This window comes from Zea mays, chromosome 10, assembly GCF_902167145.1.
Source record: "Zea mays cultivar B73 chromosome 10, Zm-B73-REFERENCE-NAM-5.0, whole genome shotgun sequence".
Lineage (NCBI taxonomy): Eukaryota > Viridiplantae > Streptophyta > Magnoliopsida > Poales > Poaceae > Zea > Zea mays.
The window spans coordinates 79,624,169-79,638,364 of record NC_050105.1 but is presented as its reverse complement, the minus strand read 5'-3'; the positions used below and the strand labels follow the sequence as shown (position 1 = coordinate 79,638,364).

The 14,196-nt window shown below is 53.6% G+C and overlaps 1 protein-coding gene across 12 annotated transcripts in view; it reads left to right on the top strand.

Annotated features, from left to right (window-relative positions):
- The first annotated feature begins 426 nt into the window (after positions 1-426).
- Positions 427-14,196, top strand: part of LOC100192868 (uncharacterized) — a 60,268-nt gene continuing 46,498 nt past the window's right edge. For 6 of the 12 annotated variants that reach the window (XM_035962881.1, XM_035962882.1, XM_035962884.1 and 3 more), the window contains exons 1-2: positions 427-1,103; positions 1,199-1,287. The gene's annotated coding sequence lies outside the window, so the exon portion shown is untranslated. The remainder of the gene's footprint in view (positions 1,104-1,198; positions 1,288-14,196) is intronic. The other 6 variants (XM_035962883.1, XM_008663163.3, XM_020544868.2 and 3 more) reach the window with 5 other exon arrangements.

Here is a 14,196-nt window from a genome sequence, read left to right as displayed (position 1 = left end):
ACACTATGCAACAAGCATATGTTACTATTGCATATATTCTAAGTCACATAAAAATCCTGCATATATTCTATGATACATAAAAAATATGAATCCTATGTATAAGTATAGATTATATATTCAAGTCCGTGACATGAAATGGTTTAGATGAATGATTTTTTGTGTTTAATACTCTAAAGTAGTGATCAGCTATTGATAAACAATTGAGGCTGACAGACGGTGACTGTTTCGCCAAAAAATAAAATAAAATAAAATCTATAATAGTCTAAATGAGTGTTTGATTTCTAATGACTAATTTTTAGTCTCGCTATTTTATTCTATTTTATTACATAAATTAACAAATAAAGAAACTAAAACAGAACTAAAACTTCTATTTTAATTTCTATATTTGGTAATTTAGGAATTAAAATAAAATAAAATGAAGGTATTAAAAATTAGTTCTTAAAAACTATACACCCCTTGAGTTTGCTCCTGGCCACAATAAATACTTCTACACGCACTTTTCAAAAGCTGAGTAGCAGGATGAGCGTGACGAGCCTCATCTCCCTAGCAAACCAAGAACAAAAGCCATCCATCCGTTTTGCTCCGTAGAGCGAGAGCGAGACAGACGGTTGGGGAAGAGTCAGGCGAGCCAGCAGCAGCAGCTTGCTCTGCCGACGTTACAATTCCGGGAATGCGGGAGGGCGTGCTCGATAGATTTCAGGGGCCGGAGCTCGAGTAAACCACGAGAAAAGATAGTGGCTGAGATTTCTCGCGGCGCTCGCCGCGAGAGCGACCCCCACAGGTCGCCGCCCCTCCGCGGCCCGCGCAGCGCACAGCATACAGTCAGCACACGCAGCAGCTGCCACCACAGCGAACAGCAAAGCACCTCCGACTCGGAGTCGCGGCGAGAGCCGAGAACCTTCTCATTCATCTTCCTCTTCTATCCATCCTGCCTGCCTGCTTGCCTCCGTATTCCAGCTAGATCTCCGGGCAGCCGATTGACCGAGAAGTTTGTGGTTGTGGCGGCGGCGGAGAGGGAAACGGGGAGCGGGAGGGCGGCGCGGATGCCACTGCTGCGCCGGCGCCGGCGGGGCCGGTGATGCCCGCCGTGGCGGTCGCTTGAGGTGGGTGGAATCGGGCGTCGTTGTGCGGTATTTCGTGGCGTTCCCTGTCATTAATGAGGTACCTGACGCTCGAATGGGTGCGCGGGCTGGTGCAGGCCGCCGTGCGTGGGAGGTGGACGGGGGAGCGAGGCGGTGCGGACCGAGGTTGCGTTGGGTTGGATTCGATTGGGCTGCGTCTGCTGAGGTACTACTGTTTCCCTACCTAAAATTCACGGACCTCTGTTTCTAGTCCACGAGACATGCTCCCCCCTCCCTCCCGGATTACTACTGTTCTTTTGGCTTGCAGAAAATCACTTGTCAAAATGTTCGATGGTGCACTTCGTTCTTCCTGGGCTACGTGTCTTTTTCGATGCTTTAATGTCGTCATGATTTCTTGCGTGCAATTTGAGAATCTGAAGAGTGGTAACGGACAGTAGTTGTAATGAGCTATGCCGCTTCTCGCTGTGTTTCTTTTGTCGAGGACGGCGGTTGGGATTTGTTCGTAGCTGTGTGCTTGGTAACTTCAGGGGGTGAGTGTTTTCTTGGTGAGGCTAGCAAGATATTGTTAGGCTGTTTGGTTCCATGACTAAAGTCCATATCACATCTGATGCTTGAATATCATTTACGAGTATTAAATATAGTCTAATTACATAGAGAAACACTAAACGATGAGATATATTTATTAAGTCTAATTAATTCATGATTAACAAATGTTTACTATATCATCACATGAACGAATCATGGATTAATTAGATTTAATAGGTTCGTCTTATCGTTTAGTTCTCATTTGTATTATTAGTTTTGTAATTAGACTATATTTAATACTTCTAAATAGCATCCAAACATCTGATGTGACAGGGGCTAAAATTTAGCCCCTTGATCTAAATAGCCCTTGACTATGTTGGGTGAATTAAAACCCTAACTAGGGTTAGGATGTTGTATTAATAGGTAGAAACATATATGGGCTGGGCCTAAGCCCAATAGAGTACACACGTCGAACACCCCCGCAAATGCAATTCTAGGTATTACATATGTTGAGATTGGAACGAAACTTCAAGAACACCGTGGATGCGAGCCCCTTGGTAAAGATGTCGACAAACTACGAAGTTGGTACGCGAACATCGTCGACGATGACACTCTCGCGCGAAGTGGAGTTCGATCTCCACGTGCTTCGTGCGCTGACGCTGCAAGGGGTTGGTGGAGAGATAGACTGTGCTTACATTGTCATAGTAGACGATTGTGGCGCGTGGGAGGGGGCTGTGAAGCTCCTGGAGCAGCTGACGTGTGATATCCTGGCCCCTGGGATGGTGACCGCCCTGATGCAGTTAACCAAGGTCACCGCGACTCTGCCCACAATGGCAGCCACCGGCGTAGAAGCAGCGACGACGTAGATCCGCGGCCGACGCAGATTTCCGGCGGGAGCAGTGGATCCGCGGCCCTGCCCGCAACGGCGGCGGTCAGAGCAGATTTCTGGCGAAAGTAGCGACGACGCAGATGCAGATCCGCGGCCCTTGTCCCAGACGGCGGACGGCACAGAAGCCGATGATGAAGGGCGCAACAGGTGGACAACAGGTGGACGGCGCAGAAGCGGCGACGGCGCAGATCGGCGTGCAGGGCGCAGCAGGCGGACGACGTAGAAACGGCGACGGCACAGATCCGGATCCGCAGCCCTTGCAGCGCAGAAGTCGACGATGCAGGGCGCAACAGGCGGATGGCGTAGAAGCGGATGGGGGAAGGCCGCGACGGCGGCAGAGGAGGGAAGGGGGAAGGCTGCGACGGCGGCTGAGGATGCGCGACGGCAGGCCGGAGGGCTGGCTGCGATGGGCGGACAGACGGCAAGGCCGCGACGGCGGCTGAGGATACGCGATGGCAGGCCGGAGGGCTAGCCGCGATGGGCGGACGGCGCAGCAACGGCGTGACGGCGCCCAAAAAAATGGACCAGGGCCGGGTTTAGACGTAAACCCTAACCTACTCTGTTACCATGTCACTAACCTCGATTAGGCGAGACAATAACCCTATTGGGTACTGTAGCATATATATATGCAGATGAGAATATATGGGCTTTATGGGCCTTAACAAGACTGATAGTCAGTCTGCTAGTCAGACTGGCAGACAGACCTCAGAACAATCTTTTGACCCTGACACTGGTTGAACCGCCCCAAGGCCGGTTCAACCGGTTTTGACTAGAGAGGTTCGGAGAGAAAACCCATGTTGAACTGGTTTTAACCAGAGAGCTCCTCAGTTCAAGTCAAGTTGAACTGTCCCGAAGACCAGTTCAACTCTTTTGAGTAGGGAGGTTCTCCGTCTCCCAAAGCTCACTCCAGTTGAACTCACAGAGTGTCCAAAAGATTTGGTTTTCAAAATAGCTTTTGAATTTTAGAGGCTTGAGCTTTAACAAACATCATTTCCTTGGCGAAAACTACTTAGAAAAAATTAAATCCTGCGACTCAATAAATATAGATATTTTGCATGACCGTCGCATGGAATCCCCATCAAGGCACCATATGATGTATATCTGTTGTCCTTGATACTTCCTTTTTCTTTCTGAACTAAGGTTAATACTCCTTTACACCTTTAAACAAACTGTTCATACGTTAGGAGCAAACTTTGTTAGAGACCTTATTTGTTTTATCATTTAATCACCAAAATCCTCAATTGGAGTTGATTGCACTTACACATCATCTGTATACAGTGATAATCTTGTCTTCACAATAGCATCTTCCAAATTATACAACAACTCCTCTTCTGCCACTTTAAAAAGGCTGCTGAGGACATCCATCAACAGGACAAAGAGCATTGGAGAAAGGGCCCCCCCTTGCCTTAATCCTCTGTGATGTCTGATCTGGTCAATTGGAAACCCATTTATTAATACTTGAGTTGATGAGGTGGCTAGAAGACTAGATATAAGATCCCTCCATCTATTACCAAAGCCAAGATGGGACAACACCTCAAGGAGAAAGGCCCAGGAAACTGAATCAAATGCTTTTGTTATATCCGATTTCAGAAAAGGCTAGCCACTTTTTTCCTATGTAGTGACTTGATAGACTGTTGGAGCAGCATATAGTTATAATGGATGGATCTTCCTCTGACAAAAGCACGCACTCTGGTTAGCTTCCACCAACTTGTTGAGAAGAGGTGCTAGTCTATTGGCAAGGAGATTTGTGGTAAGTTTAGCAAAGCTGTGAATGAGACTGATGGGTCTGTAATCACCAGCTGTCATGGCATTTGTTTTCTTGGGGATCAAAGTAAGATAAGCTGTGTTCAGTAGCCACAATTTTTGTGCATTACCTTGATGTAGGGTAGTGAGAGCAGCCATCAAATCTGCCTTAAGGATAAGCCAACAAGTTTTGTAGAATCTCCCAGTATAGCCATCATGCCCAGGTGCTTTATCAGACGGAAGACTGGCTATAGTATCCCAGACTTCCTTTTCTGTAAAGGGCTGCTCTAGATCAGACAAGTCTGCTCCATTTCTGTGGCATTCTTCTAAATTCAGTGTTAGCCTTCTCTGGGGGGCATAACCCATCAAATTAGAGTAGAACTCATGCAACACTTCCTATTTCTGCTCATGAGATGTGGCCACTCTCTCTCCCATCCATTAAGCTGGTGATAGACTTTTCTTCTTGTGGTAACAGGCCTACATATGAAAGAAGGATGTGTTGGCATGTCCCTCTTTCAAGTATTGTACTCTAGATATGAGTCTTGCTATGGTTCTCTCTAGGGAAGCAAGGACCATGCACTGATGTTTGAGTTTTCTTAATAACCATAACTTTCTGGGGTTAAAACTCTGCTGTCCTGAGCCATCTCCAATCTGTGTAATATCTCTCTTGCTATGCCTAGCTGGGATTTAACATTGCCCACTGTTTTATGCCGCAATGATTGTAGGTCTCTGGTTAGCCTTTTGAGCTTTAGAGAGATCCTCTCCAGATGGCCACAATCCTGAGTTGTCTGGTTCCAGGAATTTGATACCACCTCTAGAAACCCTAGCATTTTGGGCCAGAAGATCTCAAAATGGAATCTCATCTTCCCCTTATCTTCTTTCAGTTTTAGGACTAATGGACAATGGTCAGAGTCCTCTGAGGCCTTACTGATTAAAATATAATCTGGAAACAGCTCCTCCCAGCCAGCTGTACAGAATAGATGATCTAGCTTGACAAGAGTGGGAACCTCTCTCTGGTTGGACCAAGTATATTTTCTTCCTATCAAAGGGATTTCCTTCAGTTCCAAATCATTTATCCATCTTCTGAATCTTCCCAGCATGGCCCTGTTGATATTGGTGTTATTCTTATCTTCAGAGCTGTAAATCTGGTTGAAATCACCTGCCACGATCCATGGTCCTTCACAGCCTACCCTGATTTCTCTTAACTCTTGGAGAAAATCTTGCTTAAGGTTATCCTGGTGTGGCCCATACACCCCTGTGAACCACCATTGTGGACCTGAATTCTCCTGTAGTTGTATGGAGACTGAGTACTCTTTTACTAAAGGATTGCTGGAAGTAAAGACCCCATCTCTCCAAGCCACTAATATGCCCCTCTTGCTCCCTGTGCTAGGCTAAATACAAAACCACTGTAACCAGTACCAAGGATGGATTGGACATCAAATGCTGAAATGTTGCTCATTTTGGTTTCTTGCAAGCAGACTAGAGATGGTTTGATATCCAAGATCAGGGTCTTAACATTATCTCTCCTAGCTCTACTGTTCAATCCTCTCACATTCCAAATCAGGAAGTTGCACTGGTTCATTGAGAAAAAGAAGCTCGACCAAATGAACAGATCTTAGTTTATGCCAACTCAGGTGCTTCCCACCCAAACAGAGCTGCTAAGGAAGCAATGTGTTCTCTGGAGAGGGGTGAATTGTACATTACAACATATTTGTTGGCATCATCCATGGAGATGTTGTCTTGATCATCACAAAAACCCAACTTCCTACATACATTGGCTACTGCTTCAGTGCCTAGCTAAGGTGGAATCTTGGCCACCCTTCTAGATCTCCTAGGTTTGAAATTGCTTGGGAGGGTCTTCTTTCTGTGCTTGGGGATTGAAGGAGTGATCATCAAACCATCAACGACCTTGATTATGTGTTGTCTGAATTCTTGTAGGGGGTTGAGGCTGTCGGACTGTCTACCTGAGTTCGTTCAGGTAGGATTTCTCTTCTTCTTGAGTATACCTTATAGCATGGGGGCTTTGCTTGCAATCTTTTCTTGATGCTTTCCCAGGGGTCTCTAGTCTGCTGCACAAGGATAGCAGGAAGCCTTAGAGGTTCCTCTCTATTTGGCAATTCCTCAGTGTTCATCAAAGTTGTAACATTCTCTGCTGCTCTAACACTTGGGCACACTGGGTCCTGCCCAACTGGTGTTGAGTCTTGGTCTGTTTCTTCAGCACTTGGGCACACTGGGTTCTGATCAACTGACTATTTGCCGCCAATCGCCTCCATATTCGGTCTCTCCTCTGAAGCAGTGTCATTAAGGACCATTTCATTGCATTGGGATGGAATTGGAGGGGCTAGCTCCATTAATTCCATGACAGATGGGTCCCCCGAACCTTCCTTGTATGCTGGGACATCACAATTGAATGAGGCGGGCTCGGCTACTTCAATTGGACGGGTGGTCTTCAAGGCTGGGGCGTCGGGCGAGGCTTCAATTGAAGAGGTGTACGCCACTGGTGGAGAAATCGAAGCGGGCGCCTCCACCGAGGAGTCCAGGAGCGCGTCCGCTTCAGCTGCCCCACCAATCGCCACGCTGGCTATCTAGCAGGAGACGATAGCTGCTTTCGTCGTCGCTTGCCGTGGTCCTGGTCGCGATCGTCGCCGGAATTAGCTGCCGGCGGTGGCGGGGAGGGGCTCCCGCCCATGGACGCACCGATCGTATCACCCGCATGGAGATTGGATACACCAGTTTTCGATGACTAAGGGAATCGTCACTGGCGCCTATCTGCGACTCCTACGCATGAAGATCCAATTCCGCCGCCACTTGCTCCGACTTGTCACACCATGCTCTCAGCTTGAACACCGATAGATTGATGCGTTCCTCAGACTCTGGGTGTACGTCTCGGATGAGGCAGTGATCATCGAGAAGCTGCTCCGCCGTTTCCAACCACCAAAGTCGTGCTGGGATTCCTCTCAATTCGATGTCAACTAGCACTGACAGAGCTCCCCCGCTGACGGCCATGGCTTGTCTGGACCATGTCTGATGTGAAGACGGATGGTGGGAAAGACGAAAGGCTGGCCTCCATTGTAGACCTGGCATGCTACCACTTCGTTGGGGAGGAATGCGACGTATGAATTCGATGCAGCACGGCGGAGGTCGAGCGTCTGTGCCTCGAGGTTAAACCTCACGGTGAGCGCGTCAGACACTTCCATGGCGCAACCAAAATTCACTTGGCTAATGACGGAGATGATCAGGGCCCGTCGAAGATTATCCTCTGCTTGCATGATCTTCCTGGTGTGTCTGATGATCCACCTAGGCCCGCCTTCCTCTTGAACATGGCTCTGTTCTGCCTGCCGCTGGGGGAGTTCAGCGACTGCTGCTTCATGATCATCGTTGCCACTCCGACTTTCGTTCTCCTCCTCCCCTGTTCGCGGCGTGTGCGCCTCTTCTCCCTCCCGCCGCCTCCATCTCCTCCAACCTCTACCTTGTCCGGTATCTTGTCCTCAAAGCCCGCCATCCCGGTAACCTGGGTGATTGGACGCCACACCAGGGAGCGTCTTGGTTGGGGCGCGCCTGACCGCCGGTGGGGGCACTCGTAACCATGATGCTCTAGCAGCCGACAACAGAAGCACCTCACTAGCCGATGACACTCAGTCGCGTGGTGGGTTGAGGAGAAGCAATTGAAACACTTCCCCCTGAGGTTAGATGACACTATCTTAGGAAGAGGAGGGGGTTTGGGAGGGCGGAGGCCATTATCTTCCACTTGGCCTTGGATGGGAGAAGGCTTGGGCAAGAGCAGGGTTTCCTTGTATGACGCCCTTCGCCGAGTGTACTTCGGGGTAACAACGATGGAGGAGGCTGGGCTCCTGTCGTCGCACTGTAAGTAGAGGGACTCTAACTCTCATCAAGAGGATGACACTATGAGTTGGGGCAATTTTCTGTTTATTTCCTCAAACACTACACAATGCCATACCCTTAGAGGGGTTGGGGACACATATTTATAGCCCTAGGGGCTGCACTACCACACCTTCTCACACACACTATACAACAGGATTGTCCTCTAGATGCTAAAGAGACTACAGAGGACAGTCAAAAGCGACTGCTGTCCTCTAGATGCTAAAGCGACTACAGAGGACAGTCAAAAAGCGACTGCTGTCCTCTAGATGCTAAAGAGACTACAGAGGACAGTCAAGCTGTCCTCTAGATGCTAAAGGACTACAGAGGACAGTCAAAAGCAGGCTGTCCTCTAGATGCTCAAGACTTATTCCATCATTCTCCCCCTAAGTCTTGGGCGTCGTCTTGTGAGAAAGTTGGGCCATCCCGGACCTGGAGCAAAGCTCAACAAACTTGATCTTCCCAAGGGGCTTGGTGAGCAGGTCTGCAAGCTGATCCTTGGTGTTGATGTAGCGCGCCTTGATGCTCCCTTCTGCCAAGCAGTCTCGGATGAAGTGGTATCTCAGCCGGATGTGCTTGCTCCGTTCATGGAACACGGGGTTCTTGGCCAATGCCAGAGCGGACCGGCTGTCCACCCTGAGTTCCACCGCTCCAGTGTCTCTCCCGAGGAGATCACCGAGCAGTCGAGCCAGCCAGAGAGCCTGAGTCGAAGCAGTGGACGCCGCTATGTACTCGGCCTCGCAGCTGGACATGGCCACCACCTGCTGCTTGACCGACTGCCAGCTGATGGGGCACTTGCCAAGGAAGAAGAGGATCCCGCTTGTGCTCTTGCTGGTGTCGATGTCGCCGGCGTGGTCGCTATCGCTGTACCCGACAAGGTGTGCCTCCCCAGGGCACCTCGAGTAGTAGAGACCGTGGTCGAGAGTCCCCGCAACATAGCGGATGATCCTCTTCACAGCCTGCTCATGCTCCGTCGTCGGTCGCTGCAGAAACCGACTAACGTAGCCGACGGAGTATGCCAAGTCAGGCCGTGTGTGGACGAGGTAGCGAAGGCTCCCCACAAGACGCCGGTACTGTGTAGCATCCACCTCCTTGTAACACCCCGTCCAATCCCTGGACCGGCGGTACTTACTCCTGGCAGCTCTCTAGGATCATATATTGTCCCCACAGACCAACACGAGTCTTTTGTGCGCACTTTGTCCTCACTCATGCGCACCCGAGAAAACTTCTCGGTCGGTCACCCATCCCAAATTGCTCCAAGCCAAGCACGCTTAACTTGGAGATTCTTTCGAGATAGGCTTCCGAAAAAGAAGATGCACCTTGTTGGTATGATTACACTATTAATTCTATTAAGCCTTGGGCCAAGACATCCCATCCCAGGGGCCAGGATATCACAATCCACCCCCCTTAGAAGACCGACGTCCTCGTCGGTCAACCCCAATCCAGGAACCTCCCCTCTTGGCCACGTCTGTATGTCTAGTGTCGTCATATGCCATGCCATGTGACCACTCCGGGCCCACATGCGCCATGCGCCATATACCCGAACCCCCTAGCCCACACACGCCCGTGAAACCGCGAGGGTCGGCTCTGATACCACTTGTAACACCCCGTCCAATCCCTGGACCGGCGGTACTTACTCCTGGCAGCTCTCTAGGATCATATATTGTCCCCACAGACCAACACGAGTCTTTTGTGCGCACTTTGTCCTCACTCATGCGCACCCGAGAAAACTTCTCGGTCGGTCACCCATCCCAAATTGCTCCAAGCCAAGCACGCTTAACTTGGAGATTCTTTCGAGATAGGCTTCCGAAAAAGAAGATGCACCTTGTTGGTATGATTACACTATTAATTCTATTAAGCCTTGGGCCAAGACATCCCATCCCAGGGGCCAGGATATCACACTCCTCCGTCGTGCTGTCGCGACTCAGCTTCAGCCTCTCCTCCATCGGAGTGAGAGCTGGGTTGCAGTCGATGAGCCCAGCCAGCTCAACAATGCGCTTGGCGTAGGCGGTCTGGCGAAGTGTGATCCCGGAGTCTCCCTGGTGCACCTCAATCCCCAGGTAGAAGGAGAGATGCCCCAGATCACTCATTTGGAAGGTGGCCTTCATCTCTTCCTTGAACGCTGCCACCTCTGCATCCTTGGCGCCAGTGATCACCAAGTCGTCGACGTAGACACCCACCAGCAGGGCATTTTCTCCATTGCCCCGCCGATAGATGGCCGCCTCGTGCGGGCTTGGCATGAAGCTCATCCTCTTGAGCGTGGAATCCAGCTTGGCATTCCACGCCCTTGGTGCCTGTCGCAAGCCGTAGAGAGCCTTGCGCAGGCGCAACACCTTGCCCTCCTTGCCAGGGATCGCAAAACCTGGCGGCTGGTGTACATAGACCTCCTCCTTTAAGTCGCCGTTAAGAAACGCCGACTTGACATCCATGTGATGAACATGCCAGCCCTTCAGGGCTGCCAGCGCGAGGAGGAGTCGCACGGATTCCATCCGTGCTACAGGGGCGAAGGCATCGTCGAAGTCGATCCCCTCCTGTTGCAAGAAACCGCGTGCCACCAAGCGAGCCTTATGCTTGACGATGGCGCCGGCTTCATCCCTCTTCAGTTTGAACACCCACTTAAGGGTGATCGCGCGATGACCATGAGGGAGATCAGCGAGCTCCCAAGTGCGGTTTGTCTCAACCGCGTCCATCTCCGACTGCATCGCGGCACGCCAAGCCGCATGTTTCTCGGCCTCTGCAAAAGACCGAGGCTCACCATCGTCGCATGCAAGATGCAACTCTCCTGCCAGAATGCGAGATGCAGGGCCTGGCACCGACGGGTCGATGAGAAGGCCCTCCACCCTTCGATACCGCAACGGCTCGCCGTCGTAGCACGCGTCGACGCGCTCCTCGTCGCGGGACAGAGGGGTCACGAGCTCCACTGTGTCGTGCTCGACACGAGCTGGTGTCGGAGAGGACGTTCCCGGAGAGGGTACCGTCGGTGCTGGAGTACGTGTTGGCGAAGAGCTCGCTGTAGCCGGAGTCGTGGCTGGAGTGCGTGGTGGTGAAGAGCTTGTTGTAGCAGGAGCTGGAGAGTGTGGCGCTGGAGTCGGTGGAGACTTGGGGGCTGGGGTAGACCTGCTCGGAGAAGAGTTGCCTACTCCCCCAGCTCCCTCAAAGTGGACGTACTCGATGGTGAAGTCGTACGTTGGAGTCGTGCCGTCGTCCACCGCCTTGTCCCACGCCCAACCTCGCCCTTCGTCGAACACTACGTCGCGCGCCGTGCGCACACGCTGTGTTCTTGGGTCAAGGATGCGGTAGGCCTTCGAGCCCTCCGCGTAGCCAATGAACACCCCCGGGGTGCTCCTATCGTCGAGCTTGCTGATGTGGCCAAGCTCCTTGGTGAACGCGAGGCAGCCGAAGACCCGTAGGTGAGAGACCGCCGGCTTGCGCCCATGCCAAGCCTCGTACGGTGTCATCCCGTTGAGAGCCTTGGTGGGCGAGCGGTTGAGGATGTAAACCGCTGTCACCACCGCCTCTCCCCAGAAGACAGCTGGCATTCCTCTCTGCTTGAGGAGAGCCCGAGGCATCCCCACAACCGTCTGGTTGCGCCGCTCGACGACGCCGTTCTGCTGCGGGCTGTACGGCGCGGAGTAGTGGCGTTGAACGCCCTCATCCACGCAGTACGACGCGAACTCAGCCGCCGTGAATTCGCCGCCGTTGTCGGTGCGCAGCACGCGCAGCTTGCGGCCGCACTCCGCCTCCGCAGCGACCTGCACACGCCTGATGGCGTTCGCAGCCTCTCCCTTGCTGCCAAGGATCATCACCCACATGTAGCGGGAGAGATCGTCGACGAGCAGCAAGAAGTAGCGTCGTCCTCCTGGTGTGGCTGGTGTCACCGGGCCACACAAGTCCCCATGCACGAGCTCGAGCCTCTCCTTGGCTCGGAAGCTCGACTGCTGGGGGAAGGGGAGTCGTCTCTGCTTTGTCAACACGCAGACATCGCAGAATTGCTCCACATGGTCAAGGCACGGCAGGCCTCGTACCATCGCCTTGGCGCTGAGCCGCTTCAGGGCTTCGAAGTTAAGGTGCCCGAAGCGCTCGTGCCACTGCCATGCCCCGTCGTCTCGACGAGCAGCAAGGCAGCAAGGTTGTGCCACCTTCACATTGAGGATGTAAAGCCGATTTGCACTCCTGCGTACCTTGGCAAGAAGGCGACGAGAGGGATCCCAGATCCTCATGACTCCGTGCTCGACCTCCACGCGCGAACCGTTCTCATCCAGCTGTCCCAAGCTGATGATAGAGTTCCTCAACGCGGGGATGTAGTAGACTCCGGTGAGCAGCCTGTGCTCACCAGACGCGGCGGTGAAGACGACTGAGCCGGCGCCCTTGATCTCTACGCCGGAGGCGTCCCCAAACTTGACGGAGCCTCGGACGCTAGAGTCAAGCTCGGTGAAGAACTCCCGTCGGCCGGTCATGTGATGAGTGGCGCCGGTGTCGAGGCACCATCCTTCGATCATGTCCTTGTTGGAGCCGTCGCCGAGGAAAGCGCGTGCTTTCGACTCATCAAGGTGGAGGAGTGCCGCTGCGGCCGGTGCCGCTGGAGATGGCTCGATGCTTGCATGTGCCAGGAGCAGGGCCTCCTCCTCCGCCTCCGCCTGTGCGACGTTGGCCTGGCCACGTCGTGGCTGCCGACAATCCCTGGCCCAGTGGCCAAGCTTGCCGCAGTTGTGGCAGCCGTCGTCTCGTGCCGGCTTCTTGTTGCCGACGGCGCTGCCTTGGGCACCTCCACGTGCACCACCCTCAACATGTCCTCGCGCCCCGGCCTGGGCGCCTCCACGCGCCTTGCGCGGCTTGCCGCGTTTGCGGCCTCGTGTCGAGGAGGACTCCCCCTTCTTCTTGTCACCCTGGCAGGCCTCCCACTGCTCCCGAGTGAGATGTAGCTTCCCGCCGATAGTGATAGGCCCAGAGAGAGCCTGTGGTTCGTCGCCGTCGACCACCTTGAGGCGACCAATCGCCTCTTCGATCGTCATCGTGGAGAGGTCTAGCAGAGACTCGATCGAGCGAGCAATCTGCCTGTACTTCTCGGGGATGCAACAGAAGAGCTTCTCAACAGCTCTCTCCTCATCGTAGGTGTCGTCGCCGAACTGCACCATCTTCTGCAACAGAGTGTTGAGGCGGAGAGCAAAGTCATCAACATCCTCACCTGGCTTGAAGGCCAGGTTCTCCCACTCCTTGCGAAGTGCCTGCAGTGTGGTCTTGCGGGCACGATCGCTGCCGATGCGGGTCGCAGCGATGGCGTCCCAGGCCTCCTTGGCAGTCCGCTTCTGGAAAAGCGAAAACTGCATCTCGGGCGGGACTGCAGCAATGAGGGCATCCAGCGCCCGCCGATCCTCGTGGTAGTCGACGTCGTCGTAACGAACTGCTTCCCACATGTGGCGAACCTGGAGCCGTACCCTCATCACCGCGACCCACTCGACGTAGTTGGTCTTGGTGAGGGTAGGCCACCCACCGCCGGGACCGATGTCCCTGACAATGGCCTGGGCCATGCGGCGACCATGGTACCGATCCGGGGAGGGAGAACCGCGCCGCCTGTAGAGGCCGCGATCTCCGTCGACTCGGTCGCCGCCGCCGGGAGCATCGCCGGCGCGTCTACGCCCGTCTGGGCTGCCGCCGCGTGCGCCCCCGCCTGGAGCGCCGTCAGCGTGTCGGCGCCTATCCGGGCTGCCGCCACGCGCGCCCCCATGGGGATGCGCGGCTGCCCACTGTGCCGCCTGCTCTCGCGCTGCTTCCCTCGCCAGCCTGAGCTCGTCGTCGGTGTTGTCGTCGACAGAAGCAGAGCTGCCAGCTCTACTGCCGCGCAGAACTTCGAGCTCTGTTGCCGCCGCACGTGCAGCATCCGCCGCCTCCGCTGCTTCTACTTCCGCTCTCGCCGCTGCCAGTTCCGCCGCCGCCAACCGTGCTGCCCTCGCCGCTGTCGCTGCAGCCGCTGCTGCTGCTCGCTCGCGTTCTTGTGCCGCGGCGACCTCGGCCTCCTGCTGGCGCCGCGCACTCGAAGTGGCCGAGCGTAGGGACATGGTGGGCTAGTGAGGGGTTGCT